Source organism: Lissotriton helveticus, chromosome 1_1, assembly GCF_964261635.1.
Source record: "Lissotriton helveticus chromosome 1_1, aLisHel1.1, whole genome shotgun sequence".
Classification (NCBI taxonomy): Eukaryota; Metazoa; Chordata; class Amphibia; order Caudata; family Salamandridae; genus Lissotriton; species Lissotriton helveticus.
The window spans coordinates 373,440,670-373,461,095 of record NC_136057.1 but is presented as its reverse complement, the minus strand read 5'-3'; the positions used below and the strand labels follow the sequence as shown (position 1 = coordinate 373,461,095).

Here is a 20,426-nt window from a genome sequence, read left to right as displayed (position 1 = left end):
AAAGAAATAAAGGGATGCCTTAATCTTTACTTTTTTGGCAGTTTGGATACAAAACATCCATTTACAAATACACATTCTAAAATCACATATTTACATTCAGGTAGATAATAAAATAAAAGATAAAATCAATATAAACCATTAACTAATGTGTTTATTCTATATATAATAATCATAAGCACTACAGTTTATGATGCGAATTTCATTACTTTCCTTCATATGTACCAGGCTGATTGCAAAAATGTAGCCATAGCAAACATCACACAGGTACTAACTAGTGTTGAACTTGCATATTCCTAATGCAACCCAGAATTTTCTTATTGCTAAATCCACAAACAGAACCGTGCATGTTGGCCTTTGTCTCTTTGCATTCTGGTTCAAATGTCTCCACGTGGACTTAAAAGAATGTATCCGAAGGATGCCCAACCTCAACGCAATATACAGAGTTGTGACTGAAGGAAGGTTACGGTCGTACAGAAGTTCTTCAAACTTATAATCGCATTTCATGAATTAAACGTCACTGGACAATCTACCCATTGTAGGTATTTTCAAGTGCACAGTACCAGAATTTTTCCTTCAAAATACATTTTATTTTGCATTAATGGACAAAATGTTAGACCAACATTCACCTAACCCCATTTACAAGTGTATTTTTTTTATACAGCTCAGTCAGGGTATCCTAATTACCTTTGATCTCCCAGTGACCTCACATAGACCAGTTCTACATGGACCAAGCTCCTTATTCGTCCAGATTCTAATCCAATACAGAATGGTCTTTAGTTCTGTATAGGCAGGTATAGATTTTGGGACCAGGTCGAATCTTATAGGCCGTAAGGGTGTACTCTAGGGGTGCGTCATCAAAGGACTTCTGAAGACATTTTCAGCCTTTCCTATGCTCACAAAATCAGTGTCCCCAAAGCTCTGAGCCAAACAGAGAAGCGGTAGCTGACTGTGCTGTGTTAATATTAAGACAGTGATGCAGGTTGGGTTGCTGCTCTCCAGGCAAGCTGTATTATAGAGGATGCTCTATATTTAGTATGAGTGTGCTTTTTAATGTTTCTCACTCCATAAATGAGGCATCTTTAGACCAAGGTAATTTAATTCCAGTTAATCATTTGTGCGTTTATCTCCTAGGCATGAGAACTGCAAAGTAAGACAAACCTCTGCTGCAGGGTGTAGAGCTCTTCATAAGTTTTAGAAGTCAACAATGTGTTCTTGGCAAAGAAAAGGACAGGTATCTCCTTGCCAGCCAGTAGAGGAGAACCATTGTCACAATTAAATAATCGGAACAACGATTTATAAAAAGGGTTGTGCTAGGACACACCCCTGGTGGACACCTTTGTTCACATTGATTATCTTTGTAAGTTCACCATGTGGGCTCCACTGAACCTGTGCTAAATTATCAGAGTACAAACGTAAGATTACTTCTAGTAAATCTGCGTGAGACTCCGAGCTCAGAGAAGGGCATGCTATAGATTCTACCTTACAACCATATTTAATGCGGCCCATAGGTCAACTATGGCAACGTATACATTTCATGCAAAAAACAGAACCTGTTTTTGAGACACACTATTCACTGGCCCATAACGGTGCCACTGCTGATGCCTATTCAATTTTTAACGAATATAATCAAAATTCTTTAACAATATTTGCTCAATGCATTAACACAAAATTTGTTAAAACAATTCATAATTCACAGTCAAAAGTCAACTGGTTCGAAGTTCTTCATTTCTTGAATTTAATTCTTCTTAATCCATGACAATTCAAAGGTTCACAAAACGCAGTCCATTAATTATAATGTAACAGAATCACCGGTATATTTAACACCCAATGCATTTTGGTATAAACCTTCGTCAGGGGTAATGCTGTAATTAACAAAAAACATTTGCTTGTAATTCAAAGTGCAACATGAGTTATACGAAAGAAAAAAGGGGATAGACCAGCCCGGTCACAACGTGCATGTGGTCATGCCGTTTATCATGCTCATGAAACGTTAGATCCAAAAAGTGCTCCTCAGCAATCCTGAACGACTCCTGTGAATGTTATTTATCAAAACATGTGCTTAACATAAATATGCCCCTGTGTCAATGCCATGCATACTACATGCTTCTCTTCCAGGGGATACTCATTAATAGTCATAAGCACTGAATAATCTCCGCCCATGAGCGGGAACCCGGAACAGATAATAATATATATATATATATATATATATATATTATATATATATAATATATATATATATATATATATATATGTGTGTAAATACATATAAACGTAGTACATAGTACTAAACAAATTATACACATATATATGTATAACCAATAAAATGCAGCCCAACATAACCCATAGGCTAATGAAGCCATAATTACATATTTTCTGCAGAATGAAAATACATCATATTAATAATGCAATAAAAAAGGCATGAGCCTCAAAAGCATTCCATAAACAGCAGAAAACCTTTATTTTCATTAAAGAATTTGTAATAAAAGGCAAGTAGCCTAAGAAGGCTGCATACAGAAAAACTATCCCTGTATAGAAAATCAGACTGACAGCTCGCCTTTAAGGCATCAGAGAATCTGAACACTTTGCCTTTAAAGCCTCCAGGGGAACTCTGTTCCCATCATGCACCACAGGTGACAGGTCAGTTCTTTTTTCCGGCTTGTTCTGTGAGGAACTTGAGCTTGACTGAATTTGACTGTTTTCAGTCAGAATTTAGTATTTTCTTGTCTTTTTTGACAGAATTGACTCTTGGTGGTGTTTTTCTACCTTTTCTGACTTAAGTCTTTAGTAAAATTTTAGTCAGTTATGCCACCTTTATTCTACAAGTGTCCTTCCTGTGGGAAGAAGATGTCCAAAACAGATCCTCATTCCGTTTGTGTGGTTTGTCTACCTTCCACACATGATGTGGAAAAATGTTACCATTGCCTCAAGCTTTCTAGCAGAACTTTGAAAGAAAGAGAAAAGGTTCAGCTTTTGGGGCTTATGGAGAGAGAAAGACGTCGTGAAAAGGGGGCAAGGAGTGTTTTGTCATCTGGAAGGTCCCCTTCTCACTCAAAACGTCGAAGATCTGCTTCTCCTGAAGGTAAAAGCAAGAAAAAACGACATCAGGAAGCGTAGACTTCGAAGAAAGTAAGTGCGGCGTCGAAATCAAGATCACCGTCGATGTCGAGACCGCAGAAAATTGCATCGACGTCAAAGACGTCGCCGGTGAGGCATAAGTCGGCGTCGAAGCGGAGATAGAGGTCGCCGTCGAGAAGTGTATCGACGTCGAGACATCTGGTGTCGGTTGCTGTGAAGACGTCGAGAGCAATGCGTTCGACTGTCGAGAGAGAAAGCGAGCGACGTCGAGAGGAAGAGTTCGATCGACGTCGAGAGAGAAGTTCAGATCGACGTAGAGACGAAGGTACGACGTCGAGACCTGAAAAGAGAAGACGATCCAGATCGAGACATGCCTCGGGCTCGAGGCTTGAAATCCAGTCGGCGTCGAGAAAATGTCCGACGTCGAGGAAGTCGACGTCGAGATCGCCGCTGCGTGTTTCACGGTCGACGTCGAGACACACTAGATCAGCCTCTCGGACCTCTCATAGGTCTGTGTCGAGGTCTGAATCAGTGTCGAGGGCTTTGGATAACCCTCCAAGGTCTGTTTCACACGACCTGCAGTTAAGAGCATCGGTGAACAGATTTCCTGTGGTCGGAGCTTCTCCACACCAAGATTCTTCAGTGGTGGCTCATTCTGACTCGAGGTCAAGGAAGTCAGCGTCAGGAGAAAGACAGGTGGTCCCCAGAGAGGTGCAGGCTCCAGCTTCTGGGTCTCCACATTCAGTTGGGAGTGCTTCCTCATCTCCTTCGTTGGGAATGAAGATTGTGCAGGTTTCCCTGGAGGGCTCTTTGGTGCGTAAAACACCACCTGCAGGTACGTCTCCAAGATGGCTAGAAAGCATCCGTCATTGGAAGATGCAACCAAGACCTAATCGAAGATCACTGACTATGGGGGCTTTGAGACCATCGGCTGGTGGTTCTCCAAGGAGATCCAGATCTCCAGTGCGAAGGCGTTCACGCTCTAGGGAACGCAGTAGGCATCGGTCTACTACTCCTTAGAGAAGACATAGATCTCCTGCTTCTTCATCTTCAACAAGGTCTTCTTACAGAGACTATTCGCCCACGATTTCATCAACACCACCCTCCAGGGTTTCGCCTGTAGATGATTTGGGAACCTTCAATGAGGTTTTGTGTCGTGGGGCGAGTAAATTTAATATTACTATGACAGTGCCTCAGGTGAAATCTTCTGTCATTTTTGAGACTCTACATCAAAAGTCTTCTGCTAGGCCTCTTCTTCCACTGGTGCCTGGTTTGTTGGAACCGGCAATGAAGACTTTTTTGACGCCAGCACCTTTAGGATCAGGTCCTTCAAGGATTTCGAAAAAGTATAAGGGACCTGATCAAGACCCCATGTTTCTGCGCACAGATCCGCCACCAGATTCTCTCATAGTGGCTGCAGCCAGGAAGGCCCATTCGGTTACGTCTGTCTCGTCTGCTCCACCTGAGAAAGACAGTAAAAATATGGATTCCTTGGGCCGAAGGATGTGTAACACAGCTGGTTCGGGAATGAGTGGCTAGTGCTGCGGCTTTGCTGGGTCGCTATGATCGTCTTTTATGGGACTCTATGGCGAGGTTTGCAGACAAACTTCCAAAGGAAGATCAGAAAGATTTCCTGGAGATTGTGGAAGAAGGTGGTTTGGTGGCAAACCAAAGTATAAGTGCGGCTGCGGATTCGGCTGATCTGGCAGCTCACGGTTATGCCCACGGTATATGCTCCAGAAGATCGGCTTGGCTTCGTCTCACAGGTCTAAAGCCGCATGCCCAAAGAAAGATAGTTAACCTACCTTTCAACGGATCGACATTGTTTGGATCTCATGCTGATGATGAGATGACCAAGCTGAAATCGGAGCTGGACACTCTGAAGGCAGCGGGCCTGGAGAAGAAGATAGACTTCCGCCGGCGTAATTTTCGTCCTTATGACAAAAGGTCGTTCCAGCAACGTGGGCAATCGTCAAACTGGTAGTCGCAAAATCAAGGCCAGAACCAACAGCGGTCTCAATTTCAACAGCGCAGACCTGGGCGAGGCAGAGGAGGAAATAGACAGCAGTCTTCTGCTGCAAAACCGCCTCAGAAGCAATGAAAGGAGACTTCCTCCGCAGCAGTTGGCCACTCCGGTAGGAGGAAGCATTGCTTTATACTTGGACGAGTGGAGAAGATTAACAAAGGACAGGTGGGTCCTCGGCATTATTCAAAATGGTTACCTTCTAAAATTCAAGAAACCTCGTCCCATTATCAATCCGAAGGTACTTTTTCATCACAATCTAAAGCTGTTGCAACAAGAAGCAAACATCCTTCTGTGCAAGAAAGCAATAGAGAAAGTCCCTCGTCCACAGCGAAACCACGGTCTGTACTCCCGGTTTTTCCTGGTGAAAAAGAAAGGTCCCAAGGCAGAATTCAGGCCCATACTGGATCTGAGACTGTTGAACAGGTTCATTCGAAAAGAAAAGTTTCGAATGTTAGCGCTCCATCAAATATTCCCTCAGTTACATCAAGGGGACCGGATGTGTTCCATCGACCTGAAGGATGCATATTTTCATGTTCCAATCTCAAAAAGACATCGCAGTTTTCTCAGGTTTCGAGTGTCTGTTCATCACTACCAGTATGCAGTACTTCCATTCGGGCTGAAGTCCGCTCCCCGAACGTTTTCCAAGTGTATGGCGGTGGTTGCTGCCTTCCTTCGAAAGCAGAGAATTTTCATTTATCCTTACCTGGACGACTGGCTCCTGAAGAGTTCGTCCCCGTCTCTGTTGGAAGATCATCTGTCCATATGTCTTCATCTCATGTACAGGTTGGGTCTCCAGGTCCATTTCAAAAAATCAATTCTGAATCCTACTCAGCGGATCCATTACCTGGGAGCTCTTCTGGACACAGAAAGAGAAAACGTGTGTCCTTCGGAGGAGTGGTGGTTTTCTATCAGGGCGAAGTGTCAACTACTTCGTCAATCCACTTATCCAACAGTTCATCTAGTATCTTCTCTTCTGGGATCCATGGCATCGTGCATCTTCATAGTTCCAAACGCAAGGTTGCACATGCGTCTTCTACCACAGTGTCTAGAAGACCAGTGGAGTCAGAGGACGGGTTGTTGGGATGATCGAGTTCTTCTTCATCAGTCCGCCAAGGATTCCATCAGGTGGTGGATGAAGAGATCACACTTGATGAGAGGTGTTCCGTTCCCTCAAGACCCTCCGGTGCAGACTCTGATCACGGACGCTTCACTCCAGGATTGGGGTGCTCATATGGGCCCTCTGCAAGTACAAGGGCTATGGTCCGACTCAGAGAAGGGCTATCACATCAACCTGCTGGAGCTGCGGGCTGTTCATCTAGCCCTCAAGTCCCTGTTTCCATCATTCCAGTCTCGGTCCCTCCTGGTCCAAACAGACAATACAATACAGACAGACAATACAATACAAATATTTAAAAAAGCAGGGGGGTACTCGGTCCAGGACTCTGTCCATAGAAGCCCAGAACATCTGGAACTGGTTACTGGTGAGAGACTTGTCAATAACAGCTGTACATCTGCCGGGAGTTCTCAATTCTCAGGCGGATTTTCTAAGCAGAGACTTCGTCGAGGCTCACGATTGGGTCCTCAACGAGGAAGTCACAAACAGTATCTTTCAGGCATGGGGAACACCAGATATCGATCTGTTTGCAGACGCGGAAAACGCAAAATGCCCCGTCTTCGTGTCCAGGTTTCCCCAGAGCGGGTCTCAGGGGAATGCCCTTTTGATAGACTGGTGTCAGAACTTACTGTACGCTTTTCCACCGACTCCGTTGATACCAACAATAATCAACAGGATGTACAGAACCAACTCCAGGATGATTTTGATTGCCCCAGAGTGGCCAAGCCAATGGTGGTTTCCAGATCTCCTTCAATTGTTGGAAGTACCACACAGGAGATTGCCGTGTCGCCCGGATCTTCTGTCCAAGCAGAAGGGGAGAGTGTTCCACCCCAATCTTTCCTCCCTGCGCCTGGCAGCATGGCTCCTGAAGTCATCCAGTATGGACACTTACAGTTGAATCCTGACTGTATGAACATCCTTAAGGAGGCGAAACGGCCTTCTACAAGGAAATCCTATGGATTTAAGTGGAAACGTTTTTACCTGTGGTGTGAGAGTAATGGGTTTGATCCTATCCATGGTCAGGAACAGGTGATTTTGCCCTACCTCTTACATTTAGCAAGAGCTGGTCTTCAATTTAATTCTATGAAAGTCCATCTTGCTGCGATCACAGCCTACAGAAAATCACCTACTCAGGCCTCCTTTTTTAGGATGCCTGTAGTAAAGGATTTTCTGGAAGGTTTGAGAAAGTTGTATCCGCCAGTCAGGTCTCCTTCTCCACCGTGGGAGCTGAATGTGTTGTTAACTAAGTTAATGGGTGCTCCTTTTGAACCTATACATAAATCTTCTTTGCAACACTTAACTTGGAAAGTAGCATTTCTGGTGGCTATTACTTCTGCTCGTAGAGTGAGCGAGATTCAAGCTCTGTGTTGCAAAGAACCGTTTACTGTGTTCCATTCCAATAGAGTGGTACTCAGGACGCATCCTTCTTTTCTGCCCAAGGTAGTGTCAGATTTTCATATTAATCAAGTCATAACCTTGCCTACCTTTTTTCCAGATCCTACTAGTCCTGCTGAAAGGGCTCTTCATTCCTTAGATCTGATGAGAATCCTTAAGTTTTATTTAGATAGAACAAAGACTTTGAGACATTCAGACCGTTTGTTCATTAACTATGATCCTGTTAATACAGGCTCTGCAGCATCTAAGAGGTCCATTGCTAGATGGATTGTTTCTTGTATTCTTCTAACTTATCAGTTGTCAAATAGGTCTTTGTCAGGAAGACCAAAAGCGCATTCTACAAGAGGGAAAGCTTCTACCATAGCTCTCCTTAGAAATGTTTCTATGGCAGAAATTTGTAAGGCAGCTACTTGGCGTTCAGTGCATACTTTTACTCGCCATTATTGCCTTGACTCAGACACACAGGCAGATGCTCAGGTTGTGCAAGCATCTCTTAGAAATGTATTTGCTAATGGTACCTGAGGGCTGTGTGTTTTTTCAGTTGTTGTTGTGGTTATTTTTTCTGTTCTCCCGCGTTTTGTGGGTATGAGCTTGCTACTCTATTCAGTGCTTATGACTATTAACGAGTATCCCCTGGAAGAGAAGGATTAGTTACTTACCTGTAATCCTAGTTCTCTTCCAGGGGTATACTCATTAAAGTCATAAGCACCCTCCCACCTCCCCGGGCTAGCAGTAGCTTTATGATGGTACTATGGTGTTTCTAGATGCAGATTCCTGCTAAGTTTACTGTACTGTACAAAAGAACTGACCTAACTGTCACCTGTGGTGCATGATGGGAACAGAGTTCCCCTGGAGGCCTTAAAGGCAAAGTGTTCAGATTCTCTGATGCCTTAAAGGCGAGGTGTCAGTCTGATTTTCTATACAGGGATAGTTTTTCTGTATGCAGCCGCCTTAGGCTAATTGCCTTTTATTACAAATTCTTTAATGAAAATAAAGGTTTTCTGCTGTTTATGGAATGCTTTTGAGGCTCATGCCTTTTTTATTCTATTATTAATGATTTATTTTCATTCTGCAGAAAATATTTAATTATGGCTTTATTAGTCTATGGGTTATGTTGGGCTGCATTTTATTGGTTATACATATATATGTGTATAATTTGTTTAGTACTATGTACTACTTTTATATGTATTTACACATATATATATATATACATTATTATATGTTCCGGGTTTCCGCTCATGGGCGGAGATTATTCAGTGCTTATGACTTTAATGAGTATACCCCTGAAAGAGAACTAGGATTACAGGTAAGTAACTAATCCTTATTTGCTACCTGCTCCTGTCTCCCCTTTACTGCGAGATTGTACCTTGTATCTGCCAAATGCTAAAATAACTGTGAGGAATCAAGAACAAAAAAGAACTCTAATTTATACTTCCTTCATTACTAAATGGCCCATGTGCATAAAAATACCTTATTATTCTCACCTGCTGGTGTGTTATATAGCCCCCTCTCTTTACAACGTGGGTCCAACTGCTGCGATGTCCGCTACTGTACTTCTTTAATCTGTCAAAGTTACAAAGTAAATGTAAAATTCAACGTTCGCTAATACCCATTAATGACGTTGCGTTCTAATCCTGTTTAGCAAGTTTATCTACCTGGTCACAACTTCTGTACATCGAGAAATCACTACTCTCGGCGTTCCACTACACTTGATATTCTAGCTGCCAGCGTTTCATCAAACCGTCTTCCAATGACGTCAGACGTTTTCAACAAATGGACGTGACCAGTCTTCCTGTTTACTTATCGTCAGCGTCACCAGCATAAAAAAGGGACTTAGCTCCTAGCTCAATCTGTTGTCTAGTTAACCCAAAATGGCGTCAAAAGTTCAATGTGTCAAAACTTTATCAACATAATGTATCTCCCGCGAAACAAGCCGCGATAGAAAGCGCTATTTATACAACAACCATTCCTTCTGTGTTAATCATTGCCAAAAAAATATTATAAGCGGAAATATTCGGAAACAAAACTATTCTAGTACACTCCTACCAAAAATGAGTACATGACAAACCTACTATAAAAAAAATTAAAAAATAATGGTGAATAGTGTCCTAACTCTAAAAAGGTCCTATGCCTAATGAGATTACCCTTAAGTCTCCCCTATGTGTCTCTTATTTATGTGTGAATGTTCATCTTACATGAGCTTGAAAAACACCATGGATAAAAAATGGTCACATGAAACTGACAATAGTTACATGAAAAAGAATACATTGGCAATTCAATATTTTTGACCACTATACTACATCATCATAAAAAGCATAACATTTCAATTTTATCATTCAGTACATGATATATCATAGTTCTCAGAAAACGTATCCAATGAGTCTCTCTTTGTGCTAAAAAGCGGGTGACATCAACATGTTGGGACTCGAGCACCCTCTCCAAAATTGTAAACCTTAGCTGTGGTATAGTATGATTCATTTCCTTCCAATGTACTGCTAAACATGATTTAATATTAGCTGTTCGTATCACGCTCTTATGCTTAGTCATTCGTACTTTCACCTTTCTAGTTGTGCGCCCAACGTACACAAGCCTACATAGGCATTTAATTGCGTACATTAGCATACTTAAATTACAGTCAGACGTATGCTTCAATTGGATGTCTTTGCCCGTGTGTGGATGAGTGAACTTATTCCCAACTAGTACATTCCCACAATGTCCACAATTCTGACATTTCATCATACCTTTCTGTCCAATGTCAATAGCAATGCGTTTCTCACGCTTAAGGATCTCTTTAAGATTCTTAGATCTCGAGAAGGCAAAAATAGGTTTCTCTAAAAATACCTGTTTGAAATCAGATTCTTGATCTATAATTTTCCATCTCTTCAGATTACATCTTTTTATTTCTATCGCTGCTGTGGAATATTTTAATACGAACACCTCTCTCCTAGAGAGGGATTTACTAACTTTTTCCAACAACTTGGTACGTTGTATCGAACGTGCTGTGCTCTCTGCTTAGCTTTCTCTAACACTGTGCTGGGATAACCACTCTGTTCATAGTCCTGACTCATAGCAGTGATTTCGCTAATACTCTGTAGTTCGTCTGAGTAAATTCTCTGTGCTCTAATAAACTGCGATAATGGAAGATGATTTTTGAGAGACTCTGCATGAAAACTGTCATAATAGAGTGCATTGTTTCTATCTGTGGGTTTTTTGTATAATCTGGTGGTTAGAGCATGATTTTTTACCTGGCAGGGGTAGGCCAGGATTTGGGACAGCACCGCAGTATATTTGATTTAAATTGATTAGTTTTTCAAGATAAGGTATATACTTAGGAGTGCAGGTTATAATACCTTCATAAACATATACATTTCCTCATTTAAAAAATTGCCTATCTGAACTTCAAGCCTGGATGCATCAGAACTAGGGATGGATGGAACTCACAGGATTTAACTCTATGGAATTTCGCAGAGTTACATAAAAACTCAACGAGATTTCGCAGAGTTCTGCCAAAGAGAGTAAAATGTGCAGACTGTAGGAGACTAGGGTCTGCTTTATATGTTCACCCCCACTTTTTGCTCTGATCCACTGGTTTTTCGACTCTAGTGTGGCTGTGGGCCTGCTAATCAGACCCACAGCCCAGCTGTTCTCTCTCTAAATTCATACCACGTACTTTAGGTACATATCCAATTGGGTATTGGGACACCTTTGTGAGCCCCTGTATAGTGTACCATAGGTACCCAGGGCATAGGTGCATCCAAGGCCTACCAGGGGCTGCAGCATGAATTATGCCACCCTTGGCTGACCATCCAAATTGACACAACTGACTGATCACTCAGCTGGGGCAGGGTTGTGTAATCACCCCTTGCTTAGGTATAGTATTCCTATACCTACCATTATATATAGACACATATATACCTATGACAATCCTATGGCAGGCCTTAACAATCCTGGAGGCAGAGTGCTTGGTTTTATGTGAGATGGTGCTCTAGCATGAGCTGAGCCTGTCTGCAGCTTTCGGAACCATGTCCTTATAGCTGTTCTATGATATAGCCATACCATAAACTCTTAAGTGCATTATAATCCTCACGGTTAATGCTAACTTTGGTTTGGCTTTATCAAAACACGTCGTGTAAGGTGTCATACGCTTTGGAATACTACCCCTCCCCCCCCCCCCCCCCGGCCAGTTATGGCGGCGGGGGTAGCATTCCACCCTTCTAAAGGGAGAAGACATGTAGTTGTAGCTTTACCCGGTTAAAGTTAAACAGAGCCTCAGCATCACAAAATGGATGCTGCTGCCACATATACAAGTCTGACCTCCTGCAGCTGGGAGCCCTTCCAGCGAGTGAGGCCTGGACAATAGGTTTCCTGCCTTGGGAGGTGCCAGCACCTCCCCAGACAGGCTATAGTGTATTGGGGCAGGGTGGGTTGAAAGGAATGAGACACTGCCTGGGGCACACAAGGTGCTCCATGCATAGTCCGGTTTAAACCAGTTGCTGTGGCACTCCAGCCCCAGCTCTGGCGCGAAATTGGACAAAGGGAAAGGGGTGTAACCACCCCCTTCCCTGGTCCCACCCATAGGAAGGACCTCGCAGGTAATCCAGCCCCTTTAATTCGTATAAAGCTAGGAGCTGAGTCTAGAGACTTTAGATTATCCTGAACTGAAACTCTGACACGAAACTCTGGACCTTCGACATTCTACTGCAACTAGAAGAGTGAAGAATCTCCCTTGTGGTCAAGGAGTGACCACCCTGTGCAAACAGGCACCACCTAGCGAATTGCTGCTTTGCTTTGTCGCCGCTCCTGAAGAATCCCGACGACCCTGCTTCACAGGACTGGACTTCCAGACTTCTCTGACCCGACCCACACCTCCAGCAAAGCTGAGACCCTTGGCGGACATGAGAGACGTGGGACCGGACACCTGGCCATTTTGCTCTTTGCTAAACTGTGCAGCTTCTGAGGCGTCCTCGAAGGTGTGCATTGGGACTTGAGCCCATGATATTCTCCTAGCAGGACATCTTGGCCAGAGCAAGACTTGGGACAGGCTTGTTCCTCACTTTCACTGGCCACACATGTCAGAAGATACCAAGGAGTTTTGTCGCTCCTGTGTCACCTGCCAAGCCAGTGGCAAATCAGGTGGCACCACAACGGCCCCCCTTATACCACTACCTGTGGTGGGGGTACCCTTTGAAAGAGTTGGGATTGACATTGTTGGTCCAATGGATCCCTAAACAGCCTCTGGGCACAGATTTATACTGGTGGTAGTGGATCAAGCCACCAGGTATCCAGGAGCTATTCCCTTGAGGACCACAACAGCTCCTGTTGTGGCAAGAGCCCTCCTTGGAGTTTTCTCCAGAGTGGGGTTCCCCAAAGAGGTTGTATCAGATAGAGGTGCAAACTTCATGTCTGGGTATTTGACTGCAATGTGGAAGGAGTGTGGTGTCAACTATAAGTTCACCACACCCTACCATCCACAGTGCAATGGTCTAGTTGAAAGATTCAACAAGACCTTAAAGGGCATGATCAAGGGACTCCCTGAAAAGCTTAGGCGAAGATGGGATATCTTGCTGCCCTGCCTTTTGTTCGCTTATAGCGAGGTCCCACAAGAGGGGGGACCTACAGCCCTTTTGAACTTTTGTTTGGGCACCCTGTAAGAGGGCCCCTGTGTCTTGTGAAGGAAGGATGGGAGTTACCTCTCAAAAAGCCTAAGCATGACATAGTGGACTATGTACTTGGTCTCCGCTCCAGGATGGCCGAATACATGAAAAAGGCTACTAAAAACCTTGAGGCTAGCCAGGAACTTCAAAAAACCTGGCATGACCAAAAGGCTGTGCTGACGGTGTACCAGCCAGGACAGAAAGTGTGGGTGTTGGAGCCAGTGGTCCCAGCAGCACTCCAAGACAAATGGTCTGGACCCCACACTATTGTTGAGCAAAAGGGAGAGGTAACCTACTTGGTTGATCTTGGGACTCCCAGAAGCCCCCACAGAGTGCTTCATTTCAACAGACTGAAGGCATATGTTGACAGGGCAGACATGGGCTTGCTCATGGTTACAGATGAGGGACAGGAGGAAGAGAGTGACCTAGACCTGCTTTCTCAGAACCCTGATGATGGTTCAGTTGATAGAGTGGCCTTGGCAGGCAGCCTCACTGGCCAGCAGCAACAGGACTGCAGATAAGTTTTACAGGTCTATAGGCATATGTTTTCCCTGACCCCAAGTCAAACAACCTGGTGCACCCATGAGGTGGACACCGGTGACAGTCTGCCTGTGAAGAGTAAAATCTACAGGCAACCTGACCATGTCAGGGACTGTGAATGCACCTGCTACTTTCCAAAGGTTGGTGAACCAAGTCCTCTCAGGTCTGGATGACTTTTGTGCAGCTTATCTAGATGATATTGCTGTCTTCAGCTCCACCTGGGCAGATCACCTGATCCACCTGAAGAAGGTTTCGGAGGCCCTGCAGAAGGCAGGCCTAACTATCAAGGCTACTAAGTGCCAGATAGGGCAGAGTAAGGTTGTGCACCTGGGCCACCTGTAGGTGGAGGTCAGGTTCAACCACTGGAGAGTAAGATCCAGACCATCAAGGACTGGGCTCCTCCAACCACCCAGACACAAGTCAGAGCTTTCTTGGGCCTGTTTGGTTATTACAAAAAGTTTGTTAAGAATTATGGGTCCATTGTGACACCACTTAATGACTTGACCTCAAAGAAAATGACAAAGAAAGTTCAGTGGACAGTCCGCTGTCAAAAGACATTTGATGACCTGAAGCAGGCCATGTGCTCTGCACCTATTCTGAAAAGTCCAGACTACTCCAAGGAATTCATTGTCCAAACAGATGCTTCTGAGTTTGGTGTGGGAGCAGTTCTTTCACAATTGAATAAAGATGGTCAAGACCAGCCCATTGCTTTTATTAGCAGAAGGCCGACCCCTAGAGAGAAACGTTGGTCAGCTATTGAGAGGGAGGCCTTTGGGCCCTGAAGAAGCTGAGGCCATACTTCTTTGGTACTCACTTCAAGATTCAGACAGACCATAAGCCCCTCGTGTGGCTAAATCAGATGAAGGGTGAAAATCCCAAACTACTCAGGTGGTCCATTTCCCTACAGGGTATCGACTTTACAGTGGAACATAGACCTGGAACTGACCATGGCAATGCAGATGGACTCTCCAGATATTTCCACTTGGAACATGAAGACTCAACTGGTCAAGGTTAGTTTAATGTCCCTGCGTTTGGGGGGGGGTGGTTGTGTAGTAGAGTACGGTCTGCTTCCTATGTTCACCCCCACGTTTTGCACTGGTTTTTCAACTCTAGTGTGGCTGCGGACCTGCTAATCAGACCCACAGCCCAGCTGTTCTCTCTCTAAATTCATACCATGTACTTTAGGTACATATCCAATTGGGTATTGGGTCGCCTTTGTGAGCCCCTGTATAGTGTACCATAGGTACCCAGGGAATAGGTGCATCCAAGGCCTACCAGGGGCTGCAGCATGAATTATGCCACCCCTGGGTGGCCAGCCAAATTGACACAACTGGCTGATCACTCAGCTGGGGCAAGGTCGTGTAATCACCCCTTGCTTAGGTATAGTATTCCTATACCTACCATTATATATAGACACATATATACCTATAAGTCACTCCTATGGCAGGCCTTAACAATCCTGGAGGCAGAGTGCTTGGTTTTATGTGAGATGGTGCTCTAGCATAAGCTGAGCCTGTCTGCAGCGTTCGGAACCCTGTCCTTATAGCTGTTCTATGATATAGTGGTACAAAAGGGGGTGGTGATGGATGGAGCATCTGAACCAATTAAACACCCACACCCAGTCAACAGATCTGGGTTTAATCCATCACCGTTCTTTAGCCCACTCTGCCACCCTAGTTCAGACATGGCCATATGCAAATCAGTCTGACCCTGTGCCTCATGGGAACAGTCCAGCCCGAACTGCCAAGCCATGCCTTCCCTGGACCAGAAACAAGCTTCCGAGGACCGGTTTCTGGCATTTCAGCCGTCTTCAGCCCGGCTTGCTTGAATCCAGTGGCAAAGTGAGCAAGGGACTCACGTCTGAGCATACCCTGCCAACTTATGGCGAACAAAGTGGTACAAAAGGGGGTGGTGATGGACGGAGCATCTGAACCAATCAAACACCCACACCAGTCAACAGATCTGGGTTTAATCCATCACTGTTCTTTAGCCCACTCCATCATCCCCTTTTGTATCGCTTTGTTCGCCCTAAGTTGGCAGGGTATGCTCAGACGTGAGTCCCTTGCTCACTTTGCCACTGGATTCAAGATAGCCTGGCTGATGAGGATTATGAATCCAAAAAATCATCCCCTTTTGTATCGCTTTGTTCTATGATTTAGCCATACCATATACTCTTAAGTGCATTATAATCCTCGCGGTTAATGCTAACTTTGGTTTGGCTTTATCGAAACATGTCGTATATGATGTCATACGCTTTGAAATACTACCCCTCCTGCCAGTTCTGGCGGCGGGGGTAGCATTCCACCCTTCTAGAGGGAGAAGACATGTAATTGTAGCTTTACCCGGTTAAAGTTAAACAGAGCCTCAGCATCACAAAATGGATGCTGCTGCCACAGACACAAGTCTGACCTCCTGCAGCTGGGAGCCCTTCCAGCGAGGGAGGCCTGGACAATAGGTTTCCTGCCTTGGGAGGTGCTAGCACCTCCCCAGACAGGCTATAGTGTATTGGGGCAGGGTGGGTTGAAAGGAATGAGACCCTGCCTGGGGCACACAAGGTGCTCCATACATAGTACGGTTTAAACCAGTTGCTGGGGCACTCCAGCCCCAGCTCTGGCGCGAAACTGGACAAAGGGAAAGGGGTGTAACCACCCCCTTCCCTGGTCCCACCCATAGGACGGACCTAGCAGGTAATCCAGCCCCTTTAATTCGTATAAAGCTAGGAGCTGAGTCAAGATACTTTAGATTATCCTGAACTGAAACTCTGACTCGAAACTCTGGACCTTCGACATTCTACTGCAACTAGAAGACTGAAGAATCTCCCTTGTGGTCAAGGAGTGACCACCCTGTGCAAACAGGCACCACCTAGCGAATTGCCGGTTTGCTTTGTCGCCGCTCCCGAAGGATCCCGACGACCCTGCTTCACAGGACTGGTCTTCCAGACTTCTCCGACCCACACCTCCAGCAAAGCTGAGACCCGTGGCGGACACGAGAGACGTGGGACCGGACACCTGGCCATTTTGCTCTTTGCTAAACTGTGCAGCTTCTGAGGCGTCCTCAAAGTTATCATTGGGACTTGAGAAGCCCCAACACCAAGTCGTAAGTGCACCGAAGCCCAGCCCTCCACACTCCACGAGTGCCTCGTGGGGCCTGCTCTTGCATTTCCTCTCGACGCGTCTTCGCCGTTGCTAGCCCGCTGGCTAGTGCCCATCTTGAAGACTCCATTTTGAAACAACGCTGCTTGCCTGGTTGCTCTGGGCTTGCTCCTGCTTTCCTGCAAAAGGGAAGCCCCACAGACCTTGCTGGTCTGTACCAGAAGCCGATCTTCGTATCCTGCGTGGGTTGCCTTTGCCAAGGCTTGTTGACTCCGATCCAGAAGCCGACACTGCCAACAGCGAAAGCCTTCGTGGGACAGTCCGTATCCAGCTCCTGGTCGTCGTCGACGCCTCCTGGTCCACGTGGCTGCAGAGACAAGCTTCACTTCTTCACCTGATCGCAGCTCGACATCATCTGGTTCCATCCTGGTCACTGGCTAGTGACCCAGACTCTGTCCCCTATGCTTTCAGGTTCCTCACTTCTCCGATCCGCCCTAGGATCCATCCGGACATCTTCCTCCTGGTCGCCTGCAGCATCTTTTTGCAGCTCTCCATAGGAATCGACGACGAAACCCGACACAACTTTGCACCTATGCACCCGGCTTCCCTGGGTGAGGTAACTCGAGTACATCGGTGCTCCCGTGGGTAATAACTATCCAAGTGTCCTAATTTAACTGGGTTTCCTCAAAGTCCACCCGGACTGTCCGAAATCAACAAGTTTCTAAACTGTACGTTCCCATTCTAAGTCTATGAATGTAAATGTAAATGTACAGGAATTTATATAGCGCAAATCACCAAGCGGTTTCTAAGCGCTTGCTTAGGGAACCCGTCCTGGTATTCCCCTGTGAGATAACCCCGACAGGGTATCCGCAAGGTGAAAGCCAGGCATCCCGCCGCGAGGGGCCGTTGTGGAGATTAAGCAAGCTATTGCCCAGAGTCGAGTGTGAACCCGTGAATCGAGTAGGCACCGGAGCGAGAATTGTCGAGTCCATGGACATTTTAGGACTCAAGACCCCGCCGAGCTGGGAATTGAACCCTGGTCCCGGGCTGACCTCTGCTTCCAGGTCTGCCTCCTCTAACCAGTGAGCCACACTTCTCCCGCGTGTGTGTTTAGACACTGCACACGCATCCTGAGGGACTCCTGCTTCCTAACATGTGGTAATTCAGTGTAGCCCCACCGATGCCCTAGGCCTATTCACCATTCCTGCAGTGGTACTTATACCACTTCTTTAGTATATGGTTTACGAGGCCCCTAGGGCAGAATTGTAATTGTGCAACTTGACGTATGCTTATTAAGTTACTTGTGCTGTATCTCATACTCTGAGCCTGGCAGAGGGGTTGTGTTAGAAATAAATACATATATATTTTATATATACCTTGTGTGGTGTCCTTTCAATTGATATTCAAGGGGTTATTATTGGTAAAACAATTGGCTTCACATGCTCTCTGAAGTGTTAGCCTAAGACTGCTTTGTCCATGCTACCACTAGGATAGCTGGTCTATAAGGTTGACTTTACAACCATCACCATAAGGGTTGTTTGGACTGATATAGGGTGCCCACTAGAATAGTGGACATCACATATCAGGCCAACTTCTCACACAGACCGAGTTGCTTGTGCTGTATTTAGCGATGGTAGCGAGAGCAGCTCTGAAAAAACAGTACCAATAGCAACATGCACTTCTCAAGAGTGCACAACCATTTGTGTTATTTTTGCTGCCCGCATTAGAAAATCACTCTTGGGGACGCCAACGTCTCACTGTGCTAGCCATCTCGCATTTCTGAATCCTCGTGGGAAAAATCTTCCACTACAAGGTGATTGCTGAAATTTGGGCAGAACTCCACAATGCAAGACTAACTAGGAGACTCCAAATTCCACCATCCCACCCACCCATAATCAGAACTTCCTGTCTCTAAACCCTTGCCAAAATCAGATTTAACCTAAGATTCTAAACTTTCTAAATCTGCACCCATGCCAACCTAGTCAGTCAAATTGCTTGGCTTCACACTCACTACAGCTCTCAACTTGACTTCTAAATCTGCAAGATTTCAAAAGCAGCAGTTTCATTCAAAATTAAATTCAATATCTGTTGACTTAGCACATACTCTCCATGTTAACACTCAACTCTACCTTGCAAAATGACATAACATTTGTAGTAGTCCAGCCTAAGAACTCAATTCTCTGCCACTTGAAACGCCAAAGTTGAGGTCCTCTACTGCCAAAAGACGTGTTTTCCTTGGGACAACTCCTTCCACCAGGATCTCTCTTCCTTTAGCACTTAGATCTTTGACACCTTACACTACCGTCTGCTTTTTTTCAGGCTTTCAATGCATATCACACACCCTGGGGCCCACCGAGTAAGGAACTACAATAAAGATAATACACTTCTACAGACCGCCACCTGCAAGGCATAACAGTTCATGAGATTCGGTCAGTTTGTGTCCCACAGCTTGGTTCCTACAACGCAAATAGAATTCCTACCTCTTGATTTTTTATTTAATTTGATCTGGACTTGCATCCCTGAATATTAGAGTGTGATTAGTATTGTAGCTTTGGAATAGTGACTGAAAATACTTCAGCTTGGTTCCTACAACGCAAATAGAATTCCTACCTCTTGATTTTTTATTTAATTTGATCTGGACTTGCATCCCTGAATATTAGAGTGTGATTAGTATTGTAGCTTTGGAATAGTGACTGAAAATACTTTGGGCTACGTCCACCTTGCCCTCTGCTTGTTTCTACTACCGTGTCTTAACTTTCTTCTTCTTTTTGGATCATTACGGTTGTATCCCAGTCATCAATTTCCTTATCCAATCCCTCATTGATTTTGGAAACGCTCCTTTGAAAACGTTAACATAACTTCAAATGATTCAGGATAGTGCGTGTCCCCTAATAGTGGAGTATCCAAACACAAACCATCTCACCTGTACTGAAGCAACTTCACTGGCTTCCTGTTTATTGAATGGGATAATTAAACAAAATGATCTGATTTCACCCAATGGAGTGTTATAAATCCTTGGAGCCCTGCCTTGATTTTCCTTTTACAGCAAAAATGCCAGTTTGGAATAGGGGGGTTTACATGTGATTACAAATGGCCAGCACTTAAAGCTGTAATTTCAAGTGCTATGGGCAGTTGCCTTATTTGTAGTAAAAGACACTCAATCCTATGTAAAATATTACTTTTGCTAGAAAGAAAATCTAGTTTCAAGTGCAAATATAAATAACTTTTAGTGCATTTCAGGGTTTTGTTTGGTACTATTTGGTTAGTGGAGCCAGGCAGCTTGATCTTTTGACTATTTTTGCATGCCTCATTTCTGATTTGATTTGTTGTTGATTTTTGTTGTTGTTGTTGTTGTGAACCTCTTATCCTGGAAAGATCTCTTAATCCCAATGAGGAACAGTATGTAGTATACCCTCTTGTGTGAAGAAAAAAACCTGACCGGTGTTTCTTAATATTCTCTACAAGTTATGCTCAGTGAGGTTAGGAGTCTAACACCACTGTGAAAGTAACTGTCATCTGCACAGGGAGCA

The 20,426-nt window shown here is 44.8% G+C and overlaps 1 protein-coding gene across 6 annotated transcripts in view; it reads left to right on the top strand.

Moving 5' to 3' along the window:
* WNK1 (WNK lysine deficient protein kinase 1) overlaps positions 1–20,426 on the top strand; it is a 1,347,111-nt gene that overhangs the window by 802,711 nt on the left and 523,974 nt on the right. The window lies entirely within an intron of this gene.